We start from the raw sequence: 9,428 nt of genomic DNA, 5'->3' as shown, positions 1-9,428 counted from the left end.
CTGGTGAAACATATTTTCATCACAGCAGGCCACTAAGTAACTTGTCATCTTGATAATATGATACACTACAATAAGAAAGCAACATAATTCTGTTGTCTGTTTCTCTGTTCCTACCTGAACAGTAAACTTTCAAAGCGATAAGACCTGCTCAAAATGCCATTAACACTGTTAAGAGTTTATGGGCTTTCAAAATGATTTTGGAAACATTATTTTAAGGTAAAAACTCTTCAGGGGTCCTTTATGCATTACATGACTCATTTGGGGTTTGAAGGGCCAGGGATTACTACCTGGCCAGTATTAGTTTATAATCAGCCCATATGTCATCCTCATTCACCTCAATCTGATGAACTTTTTTGAATATACGTTATAGTCCCCCCATCATCATCATCTCATTAAGCACATCCAGGTTCTTGTTCTACAGATCTACAGCAACTTCTGGTAAGATTACAACTTATACGAGTAAACGAGACGAGAGGTATGTGGCCTCAACCAGTGCCTGTCTACGGAGAGCCTGTTTACTTTCATTGTATCGAACCTTCACTCATTGTTCCTCTAGGGGCCGCCGCTAGCTAGTGCAGAATGAATGGGAGTCTATGGGGCTAGACGGGTAAAATGTATCTTTATTATCGTCAAAAGCTTAGTTTTCTCTAGACTCCACCATAAATACATGCCTGTCAGTTGGAGCAACCCAAAAAACTAGATAATTGCTGGAGATTTTGACGATTTATGGTGATTTTATTTTCGTTAGATCTTTGCTCAGATTGACGTTAATGCATTATAGAGGAGTGGATCACCGCGGCAAGATGGCGTCTCGATTGACGCATTCGTTCCAATGAACAGCAGTAGTCAAGGCGACATCTAGTCAGTATATATATCTATGATATCTGGTAACACCGGCTCTGGTCAGACCCTAACGGTAGTACATGATGACGCCTGTAAAAAAAAAACTACGAGCGGTTTTATCATGTGCAGTTTTTATGGCACTCTGTCACCATGACACAATATTTTACGAATACAAGTCCAATCGTATTTTCCACTCCCTCGCCATGTCCCAAGTAAATTACGCGCCAGTTCTAAATAGCATCTGGCAAATCTTCGGACATCTACGATCACATTCGGCGAGAGGCAGAAACGACCCTAACAATCCACAGTATTTGAGGTAAGTGCATGGTGCTAACATTACCTTCCTGCTCACTGTCTGTATTGCTATTCAATTTTTATGTTAATATCAGTGTTTCACAAGTATCTGAAGACACTTGTATAATCTGCATTTCCATCTTTGATAACTTGTTAATTTTGAACTGAACGACCCAGCCAGCCAGTTAGCCTGGTAGATAGGGTCCAATCCCATCCCCACTTGCATCAAACGAGGAGGTGTGTGACATTGTTGTTAAATAAATGTCGCTTATCGATGGGGGCATGGCGCTGATACGGTCTTCTGGGTTTCCACCTGGTTTCCTTGCGCGTAGTCGCATTGCTCACTGCAGCTGCAGCAGGAGTTGTCAGACAAATTGTTTAGACGGATTTGAGGTCGCAAAAGCCATGAGCACTAATATATAGGCCTATATATATTGTGCAAAATATAGCATTAAACTGGATCCCGTCCTGCAATAAACAATAGGCCTCCTTAAGCGTCTTATCAACATGTTGTGTTGTATTAGTGACACAAATTGTTACATTGTCCTTATTTTAGGCTATAACTCCGTCCTACTACTAGGCTGTCTGGTTTAAAGTCGAATTCTCCCTCACAAGAACGTTTCTTGACTTGAAAAATAGGCTATATTGTTTCAAACTTGCTTCTTCAATCCTTCAAGACATCTGGGCTGGGGGGTATTCCAGAATGCAGGTTTACTGGCTTAACTGGGTATGTTAACCCAGAGTTAGTGGTAAACCTGGGATTTCAGTTCCAGAAAGCTAAAGAATGATCAGGCTATGTAAGTAACTATGGTAACATAGGCTCTGAACTTAACCTGGTAAGGGGTAGGTTTTGTTCAGGTTATGTTCAATTATGTTCGGTTATTTCAGTGCATGTTCAACCAGGCCGCTATTTTTACACTTGTCACACAATGGCGTTTCATTTTGACCAAGGTCTGATTGACAAAAAGGCACAAAATCATGTAATATTCATCCGTGCAATTCACCGTGAGAGGGCGATAAGACCTAACCTGACTCTCGCCAGATGAATTTAGTTCCGCTTAGCTCCGCCTAGCTTCACTCACATCCATCTGGGACCTCTTCCATTGAGAGTGATTTCTGCACGAGATTTTATAATACAGCCAGTCAGGACACAGGGCGGGAATTTCATAGATGTGACATAGCGTAGAAGCGACTGTGAGACTGTTATGACACTTCGATGTGTGTGGTTGAAGTAGCACGTCAATAGATGACGGACAAGTGGCTTATTCAATCATATGCAAGCATTTTTTGATTAGGCCCAGCCTTCTGAAGCAACACTCCAATGGATTGGTCCCAGATGGATGAGTGGAGCTAGGCGGAACGAAATTCATCTGGCGAGAGTCAGGTTAGATAAGACCGCGACATCACATGATAGCCTATCTATTCTTTTCCAAATGAGTTTTTGAAGAGCGCTCGAGTTTTTCAGCTGAATCCTAAATATAGGCTACTTGAAAAGCATTCTCCATCCCTACATTAGGCTACGCATGGTGGATTAGAATATAATAAAATAAATCTTTAATGTAGGCTAGCTAGCCTACGTCTTTGGCTCACCAGACAGATGGACAAACAACATCGGAGACACGTTGAAGATATAATTAAAACAAGTAGCCTACAGTACAAAAAAGGGAAAACATAAAAAAATAATAAATAAGTTTAAATGTAGACTACATAACAGCTCAGCCGGGTATGCGTGTTGTCACTAAGTTTGGTTAAAAAATGCTGATGGCTTTTTTTTTAATAGGCTACACACGCTCTCCGACTGGGAGTTTTTGTAGTGTTGGAGACGCAGAGCATATGGCAAGCTGTCGGTTGGTGTGTAAAGTTTGCCTTGCGCTAAAGCAGTTCCTGCGCAACTTCATTCGTTTTCCTGGACACAAACCCACAGGGATCATTAAAGTGTAGTTTCACCAACTGGCAGGTCAGCATCACTTATTAAGTTTTCCAAATGTGCACCGACGATAGGCTGTCTTAGCTGGTGAGCTTCAATTAACGGGCTTTGGCTTTTTCAGAATGTCCTTAAGGTCGAATGGATAGGTCATAGGCCACTTCTATTTTTGGATGCTCTCTTAATGGTGTTTTTATTTTAATAATTGCCAGAAGATATGTGATGTTTCATGAAATGGCAGCGCTCAGTAGGCCTACACGATGCCAGGAATGATGTACTGGGAATCTAATTTGAGTGACACATTTCAACAGGGTGTGTTAGGGCAGGCCTACACCTTACTGCATAGCTGCCAACTCTCACGCATTGGCCGTGAGACACACGCATTTGATTAGTTTCACACACTCACACGCCACACCCCAGATTTCTCACGCTGAAGTGTCAACCCGGTCGGTCAGATGCCTGAAAAATGAGTTTAGCCTATCTATAGATCTACCTGTTGAGCCACGGTTATGCTTTCAGAGACGGTGAGAGGGTTGAAGAGCACCCTCTGTTTGTGGAATTTTCTAAATTTTCTCTCATTTGCGATGCTACTTCAGAAGCCATCCCATTTTTGTAAATTGCTCAGCCATAGATTATCCCACTATCATGGTTCTTATATTGTCAGGTTCCAGCCAATCCCACTTACACAGATAAATTAATATTTATATTGGCATGCTTCCTAGTGACATTAATGCAAAAATATGAAGAAAATCAAATAACGAGACACAAATATTGATATAAAGCCTGACATAAGCCATATGCAAACATTCACATCATGCATATGGGTACATCTTGAAAAAGGAATAGCATGTAGGCTATAGGCTATGGCTATTACAATGACCAATATATTATCTTAAATGAACTAGCTGAATAACACAGGTGACCACTTCTGCATCATTTCATGGAGTGCTGAAATGTACACACATTTTTGAACATTTCTGAACTGTGAAATGTAGCATATGTTTTTGTGGTTGTGAGCTTATTGCAATATCACCATAACTATTCCACCTGTGTATGCATGGTTATAATTCTTAAGTACAAAATAGCTTAGGCTACAGCACAAATATTTCCATGAAAATAAGCAAGTCTGACCTCTGGATTTATTTTGAAAGTGCACCTGATTAATGCATTTAAAAGTTAAAACATTTCTTAAATTCTTACAAAACACCCACCCACTACAAAACACCCCCGCCACCCCCCCCACACACACACACACACTTTTGCCGTGCGAAATACCAGTGCTGTTTTCAGCATCTGTTTAGTGCTTCATTGTCATTTTCATAGGATTCTCCCATTTGCATTAAAAGCGGCTCATAAACTTTTTTTTTTTTTTTAATACGCATTCTCCCATTCCGCTTCTGTCACACACACAGTGACAAGCGCCAAATCCCCGGCAGTGTTGAAGAGATCAGTCGTCCCCCTCACTTTTGATAAGGTAAAAAGCCTTATAGGCACGCCAAATAAATAATAACCTATAGGTTTACGCTAGGCTATGTAAAACTCCCCAATAACAGCGTCACGTCACTAACCACAGCTAAGACTGCACAATCTCGTATTCACTCACTGTTGGATATCTGAAGCCAGTTTGTCTACTTCAATACTGTAAATCCTCAAATTATGGCCGGGGTCTTAAGACAAAGTACAGGCCTTTAGGGGCAGGATTGTATTCGAGACAGCCCTTTGTTTTTTATGCAGGTTTTATTTTGAGACATGCGTTTCTTGGAGCGGCATACTGGTAGGCCTTCAAAAGCATGACATTTTCGGTTTAGTTTGATATTTAATTTACTTTTGGACTGTTGGAGGTATTTGATGATCACTATTAAGTTCCATGTAGTTGAAAGAGTGTCGGGATTTCAAACAAACCATCCGCTTTCATGCGTTCATTGAACGTCCACGGTGCTGTAATGGAAACCTTCTTGCGTAGCCAAGTAGCCTATATATTGAGTTATTTTTAAATTATGCATGATTTACTTTTTATTAATTTCGTAGGCTGGCTTTATTTTGTTATATAGAAGTATCTAAATAACCTGTTAAAATGTACCAGAATTCAGGAAATTGCATCTAGTCCAAAAAATTTTTTCTGGGGGAGGACCCCCATACCCCCTGCTGACATGTCCCACCCACTTTCACAATGCCTCCGACGCCCATGGTCCTAGTAGTAGGCTAGATCCCTTTGATACCAATGTTAATTTAACTCTGGGACCCTGGTCCCAGGGATGGATTACTGCACGGCCCTTCCGGTCCCAGACCCAGGGGCCCAAGGTGTCAGGGGGCCCTGAAGCCCAAGCCTTTGCATGGAATCATTGCCTCAATATCAACACATCAGGATGTAGGCTATGAATCTCATTGAATTTAGTATTGGCCATCCCCAAAATGCACCAGAATACAGGAAATTACATCAAACAAATTAAAAAAATTCTGGGGGAGGACCCCCAAACCCCCCTTCCACATATGCGACAATTAGTGGAGACCTTATTACCCTATTAAGGAGACCTTAATACATGTGGACCCAGGGGCCCGAAAGTCAAAGTCAAAGTCAAAGTCAGCTTTATTGTCAATTTCTTCACATGTTCCAGACATACAAAGAGATCGAAATTACGTTTCTCACTATCCCACGGTGAAGACAAGACATATTTGACCAATTTAAGTCCACAGACAAACATAACATTCAAGTAAACAAAAAAGTAAGTAAATAAGTAAATAAGAGGGCACATATAATAATGAAAAAATAAGAGCAGCAAAATTTGGTTGAAATTGTGCATAGACAGTCAATAAAATACTAGTGCAAAGTCATTGTGTAGTGACCAATTCATAAGGGATGTGTTAGCTCAGTGAGTAAAGTGTTATGTAGGTGAGGGACATATGTATGAGTTTCGCTATTTCAGGATCAAATCCAATTTAATGCTACAGTGGGCGTTGCTTTCAAATGGCCACTTCAGTCGCGCATTACGCGGAGTGAAGCTGCGTGAAACTTTAGTACCACTTTCAGCCACTGTGCGTCGCTCTGCCACTGTACATCGCTCTGTCAGTAGCCTGCCTGCAGCCCCTTCTGAAAAAGCAGGAGGCTACCGTTAAACATAATTGTTGCCGAGAGGAATCCCAGCCTACGAATTCAATAACAAAATATGCATAATTTAACATTACCTCGATTTAGGCTACTTGGGTATGGCTTAAGGCTTGATTACACGGTGGTAACGAAATAACTGTTCAGAATTAATCTGTAGCCTTGGGTAGGCTTCTGCAGAAAACAATGTTGTTGGCGATTTTAATACTATCTAGCGACGTTTTTAACAGGCTACGCTATAGAGGCTTAGACAACTATGACCCACGTTTTGGTTTTGTAAATTAATTTGCCCTACTTCTTGACTGCAATGTAGTCAATTGACTGCTTGACATGTCATTTTTATTTTTCTGTACAACAAACAAATACGCTTTATGCCACAGAATTACATTCATATTTGTCTGACTTCTGCAGACGCGCAAAAAAAACACTGCCACTTCCCTCCCCATATTCCACTGATCACACATCAGACATCAGGGGTGCGTTTCCCAAAAGCTAACTACGTTAGCAACTAACATGGTTGAAACTATGTAAGTACGACAAAATGTCGTACTTACATAGTTTCCCATAGTTTCCCAAATGATAGTTTGAACTATGGTGGTGGAACTTACATAGTCCAATGCATCGTTACACTACGTTAGTGTTTCCTAAAACCATAGTAGCAACGAATGTTCGCAACCACTATCGTAAAGTTGACCTTTCGACCTGTGGTAGAATGCTAGTAGAAGCATAGTTCCGGGGATCTTCATGTCAAAGACGTCACTGACGCCAGTTATTTGTTTGCAAATTAATAATTATACATATGTAGGTTTCTAATTGATATTTACACTTCTAACCACCATACATCCATATTTTAAAATGTCCAAGGTAGGGGTGGGCGATATATATCGTCTGCGATAATATCGTGATTGTCAATTCGCACATCGTTAAAACAACATTCTCGAGTATTTAAATTACTTATGGAGAAAAAACACTCAATCACGCATTGAAGACTCATACATTCCCAGGAGGTGTATCCGGGAGAAGCCCCTGGCTGCAGCAGAGCAAGTGTCACGTGATCACTAGTGGGTCACAACAACGTTGTCACACGCATGCCAAATGTTTATTTTGTGCAGCGAGAGTAGCCTACTTGGGATTTTATGCGGCTACTTCTGTTGAAGTAGCATTGATGAGACAGTCACGTTTTTTCCCACACAGTATTATATGGAGAGAAAACATTAGCCTTTGAGTATTTTAATAGTCAGTTGTAAACAAAGAACTATTTTTATGTAACTCTTTTGTAAATGGACTGAAGTTCGCTCTAAGTATCTACGTTTACAGATTATGCTAACCGTTAGCATCTCTATGGGATTTCTCATATACATTAGCCATAAGCTAACACATTAGTTTCTATGCTAGCCTACATGATTGCTCTTAAACTGCTCTTGAGCTTCAGCTTCAGACTTTTTCTTGGGAAACTGTTAGGCCTATTCATCTTCTCTAATGTAGCTGTCTAGACCATGTCATTGCCACACACAAGTGGGGGCAGAATTGGAAATGTGTCAGAGTGACAATGCATTGGTTGATTTGGTTAAAAAGTCACAGGTTAGGATATTGGTTATTATTGTAATGATGCTATTCATAAATAATGAGCTGTAAAGTAACTCAGACTTTAGCAAAAACAATGTTTTAAAGGATATCGACTAATTATCGTTATCGTGAAAATCACAAAAAATATCGAGATATTATTTTTTGTCCATATCGCCCACCCCTAGTCCAAGGCAGAAAATACATAAATTAAAAGTCAATTTGCAGCCACGTGCACGTAAGTCAGTCACACACCTGCAGATAATAATAAGGTGCGCACTTTTTGACGAGTCAGTTGAGAATATGTAGCCTTTGATTTTAATGGAGGGGGGATTCCTTGTTAGTTTACGCAAACCAGGCCAAGAAGGCTGATTCTGATTTTGATAATATGATCTGCACAAAAGAAACTTAAGGTAAACAACAATGTGAATATTGTTGTCAAAATCTTAACCCAGATTCGAACTCTTGGACAGGGAACTGATAACTGCTGCGCAATGGCGGCTGTCATCAAGTATTGAGAATAAAGCAATTAAGATAGTAGCCTATACAAAAAGTACTTCATACTCTCATAAAAATTTGTTAAAAGGAATAGCATTTTGCAACTTGACAAAACACTGGATTAAATATCGTAGGCACAGGAGAAAACTTGTACATCCATTGGCCTGTGGGGAGATCACATGCCAGTTGCCTCTCCCTTCAGTGCTATGACTCTGTTGATGACAGTCCAGATGGTCTATGAATTTATTGCAACGTTCGGCTATGAGTTTGTTTCGCCAAAAAAAACTATTGTAGATATCAATGTGTCTTTGTTCATGGGTTTGGCCTATCAGCAGAGTCTTAGACAACTATGACCCACGTTTTGCTTTCATATATTAATTTGCCCTACTTATTGACTGCAATGTAGTCAACTGACTGCTTGACAGGTTATTTTTATTTTTCTGTACAATAAACAATACATCTGCTTTATGCCGCAGAATTACGCACTTGGCCAGCATATAGAACGGGCACATTTTGGAGAGAATAGAGAATGTACGCACGCAAGAATCTGTAGGCTATTTGTGGCGGGTTACCAGCAAACAATGTTTAATGCACTAACTCAAGACTTCAAACATTTTCTAAACAATACAAACAGAAAGGATGCAGCAGGCAGCTGGAGTAATTTCCACTGGAAGAACAAAATGCTGAATGAAGCCCAAAGATATGAAGGCATATCTGGCAAGTTGTTATTTTTTGAAGACGTAAATGGTTGGGCTATAGGCCTAGTTTGCAAGAAGGAGACATAACGCGTGAGCATGCCACACTATCCACAGCTGTGGTAGCGGGGGGTAGGAGGATTACTGTTAGCGCAGGATTTATATAAAATTATTCAACAGAAAGCCTGCCTCGAATGCAGGCTTGCCCAAAAAAAAGGCCTGTGGTTTGCGCAGCCTACAGTAAGTAGGTCTTAGTGAGTTAGGAGTCCTCTCGACTTCTTTTAAGCTGCCTCAGAGTTGGAAAGTTGCGTTCATTGGGGGCAGGGCCGGATTAACAATTCATAGACCCTTGGGAACAAATGTCTGATGGCCCCCCCTGCCCCCCAGCCAACGTGAATCGGGCGGTCAGTTAATAGGCTTATATCGTGAAAATTTTTCTTGCCATTTAAGGCACGAGCGCATCTGTGAGGCCAAGCCTCACCAAGTAGCCCGTTTGTTTACAACTAAC

At 40.7% G+C, this 9,428-nt stretch overlaps 1 protein-coding gene across 4 annotated transcripts in view; it reads left to right on the top strand.

The window, feature by feature from the left end:
• The first annotated feature begins 452 nt into the window (after positions 1-452).
• The window catches only part of fars2 (phenylalanyl-tRNA synthetase 2, mitochondrial), an 86,416-nt gene continuing 77,440 nt past the window's right edge, over positions 453-9,428 (top strand). For 2 of the 4 annotated variants that reach the window (XM_048266176.1, XM_048266177.1), the window contains exon 1: positions 456-1,159. The gene's annotated coding sequence lies outside the window, so the exon portion shown is untranslated. Of the gene's footprint in view, positions 1,160-9,428 lie in introns of all 4 variants that reach the window. The other 2 variants (XM_048266174.1, XM_048266175.1) reach the window with 2 other exon arrangements.

The sequence above is a fragment of the Alosa alosa genome, chromosome 16 (assembly GCF_017589495.1).
Source record: "Alosa alosa isolate M-15738 ecotype Scorff River chromosome 16, AALO_Geno_1.1, whole genome shotgun sequence".
Taxonomy (NCBI): Eukaryota; Metazoa; Chordata; class Actinopteri; order Clupeiformes; family Clupeidae; genus Alosa; species Alosa alosa.
This window is presented reverse-complemented; position numbering and strand designations above follow the sequence as displayed.